The sequence below is a fragment of the Hypanus sabinus genome, chromosome 12 (genome assembly GCF_030144855.1).
Source record: "Hypanus sabinus isolate sHypSab1 chromosome 12, sHypSab1.hap1, whole genome shotgun sequence".
NCBI classification, from domain to species: domain Eukaryota; kingdom Metazoa; phylum Chordata; class Chondrichthyes; order Myliobatiformes; family Dasyatidae; genus Hypanus; species Hypanus sabinus.
In genome coordinates, this window is record NC_082717.1 from 48,411,169 (window position 1) to 48,419,588 (window position 8,420).

Genomic DNA, 8,420 nt, shown 5'->3' on the forward strand with positions numbered 1-8,420 from the left:
GCATGCGATCACCGTTGTAATTACCCGTTCTTTATTGCGGAATTAAAATGGAGGCACAAGGGACTGCAAATGCTGGAATCTGGAAGAATATACAAGATGCTGGAGGAACTCACTGGACCAGGCAGCATCTGTGTCAGAAAATGGACAATTGACAAGCTGCATCAAGACCCCTTCATCTGGACTGGATGCCAACTAGCAAGCTAGAGGATAGCTCTTGGAAACCTCCTCTTAAGCAGTACAACAGCTCTCATACACCTCTTATTTACACCCCTGGGCCAGGACCCACCAATGTTCATCATGCTGTCCAAGTGAAGGGTCTTGAAACATAGACTGCCTTATATCCCTTCATCAAGGCTGCCTGACCCGTTAAGATCTGCAAGCATCTTGTGCGAGGCTGAATTAAAATCGAGGCAAAAGCTTTCCACTCAATTAGAAAAATGGTCTATTAGTCACATCAAATGACAAGCTGGCTTATCCATTACTTGTATTCTTTTTATTATTGTTATATTTCTTCTCCTTACAATAACATGATTCAATCAAGATAGAATGTGGAAATATGATAACCAAGAACCAGGTCGGGGAAGATTACTTTATTGCTTTTTAAGTAGTGGCTTTGGGATTCCTGGCTCACACTGAGTATAAACACAAGACATTCTGCAGATGCAGAATCCAAAGCAAATCAGACAAAACACTGGAGGAACTCAGCAGGTCAGTCTGCATCTATGGAGAAGTATAAACATTCAGCGTTTCAGGCCAGGACCATTCATCAGGACTGGAAAGGAAAGAGGAAGAAACTGGAATAAGAAGGTGGGGGAAGTGAAGGAGTACACACTGAAAGGTTATAGGTGAAACCAAGTAATAGGGAAGGGGGTGGTGGGAGATGGTGGATTAAGTAAGAAGCTCAATGTTGATAGATGGAAGAGGTGAAGTGGTGAAGCAGATGGAAACTCATAAGAGTGGACATGGACCATAGGAGAAAGGAAAGGAGAAAGGGCACCAGAGAGAAGCTGGTCGAAGAGAAAGGGTAAGATGGGAGCCAGAATGGGGAATGGGAAAAGAGTGAGGAGAAATTACTGGAAGTTAGACAAATCAATGTACATGCCATCAGTTTTGAGGCTACCCAGACAGAACATACGGTTTTGCTCCGCCAACCAGAGCATGGCCTTGTTGGAGCAGTAGAGGATGCCATAGTTTCCTTCCTTGGCCTTCTTGTTCTGGCTGCTTTCCCCTTCCTTTCCAGTCCTGGTGAAGGATCTCGGCCTGAAACATCAACTGTTCACTCCTCTCCATAGATGCTGCCTGAACTGAGTTCCTCCAGCAATTTTTATGTGCCACTCAGAAAATGACAAAGTAACATTTTGTCCGTGGCTTTTATAGCAAATTAAAATTACCTCAAGCAAAATTAGGTTTACATCTTATGTGTTGCTGATTTAATGAATGCGACAAAATACTTATCCCAAACTTGATTGTTAAATGCAACAGGGCACTTAATGAAGATTCCACCTGGATGGTTCTGATCTTTCTTAATGAAAGGAGTAAATGCTCCCTTTTCTCCTGCATTTCTGAATGTCCCTTTATTAAACCATCCCAAATCATATTCCACAATTGCATCTCACCCACCAAATTTCAGAGCAAAGTTGTTCCAAAGCAGCCTCAATTGTTTAAGCAATGTTAACTTGTGAGTGCACACAACTGCTGCAAATTGGTGGCAGTCAGGCTGCATTAAGACTCAGCAATGTAGGAAGACTGTAATGCAGATTCTCACCCACACCCCAATTAGAGCAGGACTGAGGGAAGTGCAGTTCCCATACCAGGCAGTGATGCAGCCAGTCAGGATGCTCTCAATGTAGGAAGACTGTAATGCTGATTCTCACCCACACCACAATTAGCATTTTGAACACTTTAGAATTCTCTGTTTCTGAGGCTCCAAGCATTATTTCTTCATGTTGAAGCATCTAGATCATCATGTTTGCTCAAGTATAAATCTGGTTCATTGCATTAATATATGTTGCCAAAGCAAAATGCTGTGGGTGGTCAATGTGTGAAACAATAAAGTTAAGAAAAATGACTGGACAAGTAGCAGATACTGAACAGCTGTGAGAAGAACAGGCAATTTAATGCTTTGAGTGAAGACTTTAAAGACACAACTTACATTTGTTTAAAAATCAATGAAGTTAAAGATATTGTGAACCAGGTATGAATGGAGCATGTCTATCATCTAATCTTGATTAAAACTACATTGCAATTTTGTTGGGCTTGGTGATGAACACGTGCACTCCTCCTGGAACACCCATGTGACAAAACTTAAGCCTGTACTTGTAACTTGTAGGTATTGTAGTATTATTCTACCAGCTTTCAAATTAAGTACCTATCTTTCAAAGGGATTACGAGTACTGAAACCAGAGCACACTTCCTACGTCAGGAGTTTGGCTTTACAATACAGGTATAATTTTTATTTCATGAGCTGAAGTTAATGAAATAACAATAAAGGCTACAGCATATTCTATCTCCTCTAAGGAACAAAATTGCATACCTTATTTCTGGGAGTGTATCATCTCCCCAAATATCAGTTTCTACCTGCTTGCAGTCTATATTGACTTTTTCAGGATGACTAGTAGGAGGAGGAAGAAGATCTTTTGGCTCATCTTCTTTCATTTACCAAGGGAGATTCAATAAATAAAGTAAATAATTTAGTCTGAGCAATAATGATATAAAATGACTAGATTGTTTTAAAAACATATGTTGAAGGAAATCTTCCATTCTTATACAATCTAGCCTATATGCGACTTCTGACGGGTAGTAGCAGGGCTCTAGCAAGCCACTCAATGGTCTCATAACTCCTATATCCCAGGTTGCAGGCTGGCAGGTCAGATCGATTGAGGGTAGATGTCCTTGTGAGCCTCAAATGCTCATGGTTTGAGCCTCTGATGTTACACTCGTGTTCTCTGATCACTGCCTTGTGCTGGCTGAATGCCACCTAGAGGAAGACAAGAAGGCTGCAAGAGATAAAGAAGTTGAAAGTGAAAATAATGCTCATAGAAAAGACAAAATAAATTAAAAGGCTTTACCCATGTTAAAAAATGGTGAAACCCCTCTGTGATTTCTTAAACCATTGGTGGGTAAGAGTTTGTGAAGCTGAAGAGGTTCTTCACCCTCAAAGGTATTCAATGAGAGTGAGAGTGAGAGATGGAAATCTGTATTCCTAGGTAGTTTTCTAGGAATTGTGGTAAATTTTGGTAATGCTCAATGATTCATCACACTGTAGAAAAGCTAGTGTTTAGATTACAAGTTTAGTGTTAGAAGCTTCAAACTGAGATGAGAAATGCAAAGAAATTTGCTTGTTGTGAAAGTCACTTTTTGGTGAAATGTTGCACTTCCTTAGATAATTTATCTCATTTCAAAGAAATGGGCTCAGATGAAATAGAACTTTCAACTTCCTGCCTAATTTCAAACAGTGAAATATAGCACATTTTTAGAAAAATAAGTAGACAGATTTGAAGCATTTGGAGATTTATTATATAAAGAAAAAACATTGTTAAAACCATTATTTAACATTGTACATTCTGAACAATGTCAGAATTAACAGAGAAAGAATTATATCTCTAATAAATAAGTGCCTAATTGTGGCAAAATTATTTTGCATTTTGCACAAAGACAAAGATAATAATCCGAAGCAATTTTACCACCACGTGTCCGTGAGATACTAATCTGTGAGCATTCTGACATAATGCCACCATCAGACACTCTTTCCCTCACCTCGAAGCATTCTGAAGGGACAGCTCCCTTGGGGACATTCTGGCTTGTTCTTCCATCTCTACCAGTGCTCTCTCACCGCTCTCACAGCCCTGTCCCTCAGAAGATACATCAGTGTTTTGCCATTCTACCACACGTGAAGCCAGACTTTCTTACCAGGAAAGGCAGTAGTGTATTTCTTCAACTTTGGCTTACTGCATTAGTCATGATATTGCCTCTTCTGCTCTTGGGAAAGCCATACGCAGATTATCTGACTCCTTTGCAGAACAGTTCACAAAGGTATTCCCGGACTTCCAGCTACATCAAGTTAATTCTCCCTCCTACTCTCAGGCTTTGAACTCCTATAATGCTCCATTGAAGCTGAACACAAGTCAAAGGAACAACATCTTTTGATTAGGCTTATTACAGCCCTCAAATCAACAACCAATTTCAGAAAAAAACAATTCAAGATTTGTATTCCACATTTCTAGCATTCAGTATTTTCCTTCCTGCTAATTCCAGATTTCAATCATCTCCTCCTATACAATGCTATTCCCCAGATACATATCTAATTATTCACAAGCCTTGTTAGGCACCCTCTTTCAGTTGACATCACCACCACATGTCTCATTCATTCTCTCCTTGTCACTGACCTTCTTTTCTTTTCTCCTACCTTCTTCATTGCAGCTCAAATCTTATTTTTTTCTCAGTCCCTATTTCTGACAATAGATCATCTAAATAAAGAGTTAATGTTTCTCTCTCCCAACCTGCTGTGTATTTCCAGAATTATCTTTATTTTTACTACAGGTTTCCAGTACTTGCCTTTCTGTGCTTTTTGATTTCATTTTGTTTACATTTTTTCAATCAAGATGGCTGTAAGGTTTCTCTAGGTTACATCTGCAGGGATAATAGCTCCCTGTACACAGAACAATGACTCTCTTCTGATCTTGAAAACCATGAATGAAAGTCTGAAGTTGGATCTGCTGCCATTGGCTGTTTGTGGCTGTGTAATTTTCCACTATTGTTCACTAGCTTCTTGCTGGTGATGAGCTGGAGGTTGGCTGGGTCTCTTTCTGCTGTAGTTAACACCACAGGCTGATCCCAGGTGTAAGCCTGATTTCAATTAAGAATCAGATTTATAACTCCAAAATCAGGCTCTGCACTGTTACGAAGAGAATATAAAATACATATTATATTTTCTGAATCTGATGTAAAACTACATCTTATAAATGCATAACAAGTATTGGACAAATAACAATTTTCCTCACTTCTTACAGAGGAAACTACAACAGTTGCATGAACACTGAAAATTACCATGCTCATAATGACTTTTTCCTTCAGAATTTTAATTTATAGGAAGAATAAATATTTGCCAATACTTGTTATTTTTCTTTTTATACAGCAGCAAACCTTTTGGAAAAGACTTAATTATGATCATTGAAGGCAGCTGATGCAAGTTTAGCTTCAATGGAATCAACCTAAGTATCTATAAAGGACTTTTTTGATTCCTTTACTGCTCTTCTAGGGATATTGTTGCGAAAAGTGTTTTTTTAGTTAAAGTCAGAACTTACTGCATACTGTATACTTAGAATTCAACTTAAATCACAATATCAGCACCAGATTTTTAAGTTTCAATATTTACTGAGGTCTAAATTAAGCATCCATAAAGTTGAAACTCTCAGATATTTTCTGTCAGTAGTTAGAAAAGGGAAACACATTGTACAAAGTGTATTTTATAGTCAGATAATTGTCTTCTTGTTGCTGTCAGTGCAAAACAAAAAAGGGGAAATAAAACAGGAAGGAGCAAATTTCTTAGGACAAAAATGAGAAGGGATTTCATTGTAATTGTATTATCTGACATCTGTTTTAAAGAAATCAGCCACCACTTGGTTACCATGAAGTGCTGACGCTTTGGAATTTTTTATGTCTGTTGTTTCACAGAGCATTTGTGGTACAAATAGTACACCACAGTAGTTAATGTACAATAGCTGCTGTTACTGTAGATATTGATTACTAGATTACAAAATTACAGGATTTTATTAGATGGGGTCATATTGCTATGTTGTGCTCCAGAAGAATTGTTAACATTTCAGGACAATAGATTTCCGTGGTAAATTCAATCATTATAACTTTCAAAAACTAACCATCTAAATTTGTCTATGAGATAAATGGTTACAGTTTTAAATGTGGTCACAGAGCACATTTGTATTTAAGTGTTTGCTATAGTATTAAATTAAATCAAACTAATTGCCTTGGTGTTAAATTGGTCATATGTAATAACAAATAATAGGTTTGATAAGTTATCTTGTGTTTCTGTGATGAATTGACTGTTTATACTTTTTTTTCATTTCGAATCAATGCTCCATGAGATCATTCCAGCTGCAATCATTAAGAAATACTTTTGAAAAATGCTGTCAGTTGTTTGTGCTGTGGAATTCATATTCCTAGAAGTTTACAATATATCATTAATTTAATTGACTAATACTATGGGGTTTCTTACCTTTGGCTTTTTGAGCATTTTCTCTTTCAATTTTTATTGTAGTTTCCCTTCAAGTGAAGGGTAGCACTTGGAAATGGGTTGTATATCCATAGACAGCTTGAGCACATTTTTCAGAAATCTGCGGTCTGAAATATATGTGTGATTCTACCTATACAAAATAGAAAATACTACTTTCAGACTTCGATTGAAGTGAGCTGGGATAATTAAACCAATGTGATTTAAAGGAAATGTTTCATTGCAAAAGCAAATACATTAGTCAAACATGTATCACAGCAATTCTAAAACGTTTTAAGCCCAAGTGATAGATGAAAGAGTGTAGTTTATGCAATCTTCAAATTTATACTTTCTTAAGATACAGAGGTGTTCTTGGAAATGAGTGATTCTTAAATACTGAGAAGTAGAATATTGTGCTAAGAAGAACCTGCTTGGTTGACAATAGACATATACTGCCAGTTCATTAAACCCAAGAAAATTAAATGAGATAAGTTACCACTGCTGAAGTTCTGTCTCATGATGTGTAAGGCATCTGATCCACAGATAAATTCCTATATTTAGAAATGCCAGTAAAGAACTTCACACATTACAAGAATAAGGACAATGTTCACCTTTGAAGTGCCAGTGAGATAGGCACAAACTTGGCAGATGAAAGTCTGTCCACTTCCAGCGGCAGGAATGACAAATGTCCTATGGGCCAATGAAGTCAGTCTCTTTGTTTACTGGTTTAATGATCTGCCAGTGCATTATCTAGAATTTTCAGTTTTTGGTTACTTAACTGAAAGAGCCTACTTTAATTTTCCTTGAGTATGCCTGTATTGTTTATGGAATGGAAGAGCTAGTCTCCAGAGTTTTGATAGTGGTGATCTACTGTTGGAGGCCAAGAAGGATCATGCAAATGACTAGGCTCCACTGAATATTGGTTACAAATACTTCATGCTCGCTATTGGCATCAACATCCTGAGATTTGTCAGTGTTAAAGGTGAGGATGTTTGAGGAACTTTCTACTCCTGTTAACACTGTAATTGTTCATTACTTGATTGAGTAGGGCTCAAAGTTTGATCTGATCCAATGGTTGTGAAAAACAAAACAGAATATCAGATGATGGAATCTGATTTAAAAGAAAGGAACCCTACCAGTCAAGCAGTATCTGTGGAAAGATAATCATTTTGAGTTAAAGATTAAATATAAAGCTTTATGGGTGAAGCTTTGAAATAAGAAGTGGAAGTGGTAATCTATTTGATGGATTGTAACGTAGGCCCTTAGTGAGAATTAGAGAAGCAAATAGAAACATGGAAACACAGAAAACTTACAGCACAATACAGGCCCTTTGGCCCACAAAGCTGTGCCAAACATGTACTTACTTAGGAAATTACCTCGGGTTACCCATAGCTGTCTATTTTTCTAAGCTCCATGTACCTATCCAGGGGTCTCTCAAAAAAGACTCTATCGTATCTGCCTCCACTACCGTCTCTGGCAGCCACACTCACCACTCTCTGTGTAAAATACTTACCCCTCACATCTCCTCTGTACCTATTTCCATGTACCTTAAAACTGTGCCCTCTCATGCTAGCCATTTCAGCACTGGAAAAAAAGCCTCTGGCTATCTACACAATCAACGCCTCTCAACATCTTAAAGGCCTCTATCAGGTCACCTCTCATCCTCTGTCACTCCAAGGAGAAAAGGCCAAGTTCACTCAACCTATTCTCATAAGGCATGCTCCCCAGTCCAGGCAACATCCTTGTAAATCTCTGCACCCTTTCTATAGTTTCCACAGGTGAGGGAATATCACAGATAGCTGTACGTATAATAGGGTTGTAATAGTAAGTGATTTTAATTTCCCTTATATTGACTGGGACTTGCATAACACCAAGACATTTTGTGGAGTGTAAGTTGTTAAATGTATTTGGGAAAGTTTTCTTCTGCAATGTACAGATATCCTTACTAGAGTGACAACTGTCAACCTCTTATTGGAGAACGACAGGTCAAGAGGCTGAGGTGTCAGGAGGGAAACACTCTGGAACCAGTGACATTCTTGTATTAATTTTAAAACAGTTATGGAAAAAATAGAACTGTTCCACAAGTTACCCTAAATTTGTGCGAAGCTAACCAGATGGCATTAAGCAGAAACTTACAGAGATTGATTAGGAGAGGTTGTTTGTAGGCAAAAGAACATTAGACAAAAGTGAGGCA

General features: G+C 37.9%; 1 long non-coding RNA gene across 1 annotated transcript; it reads right to left on the reverse strand.

Moving 5' to 3' along the window:
• Positions 1-2,106: 2,106 nt before the first annotated feature.
• Positions 2,107-6,895, reverse strand: LOC132402868 (uncharacterized). The gene is made up of 3 exons (XR_009515116.1): positions 6,723-6,895; positions 6,233-6,380; positions 2,107-2,996 (listed from the first exon to the last, which is right to left on the reverse strand). It is a non-coding gene; the product is annotated as an uncharacterized LOC132402868 (long non-coding RNA).
• Between the last annotated feature and the right edge of the window lie 1,525 nt (positions 6,896-8,420).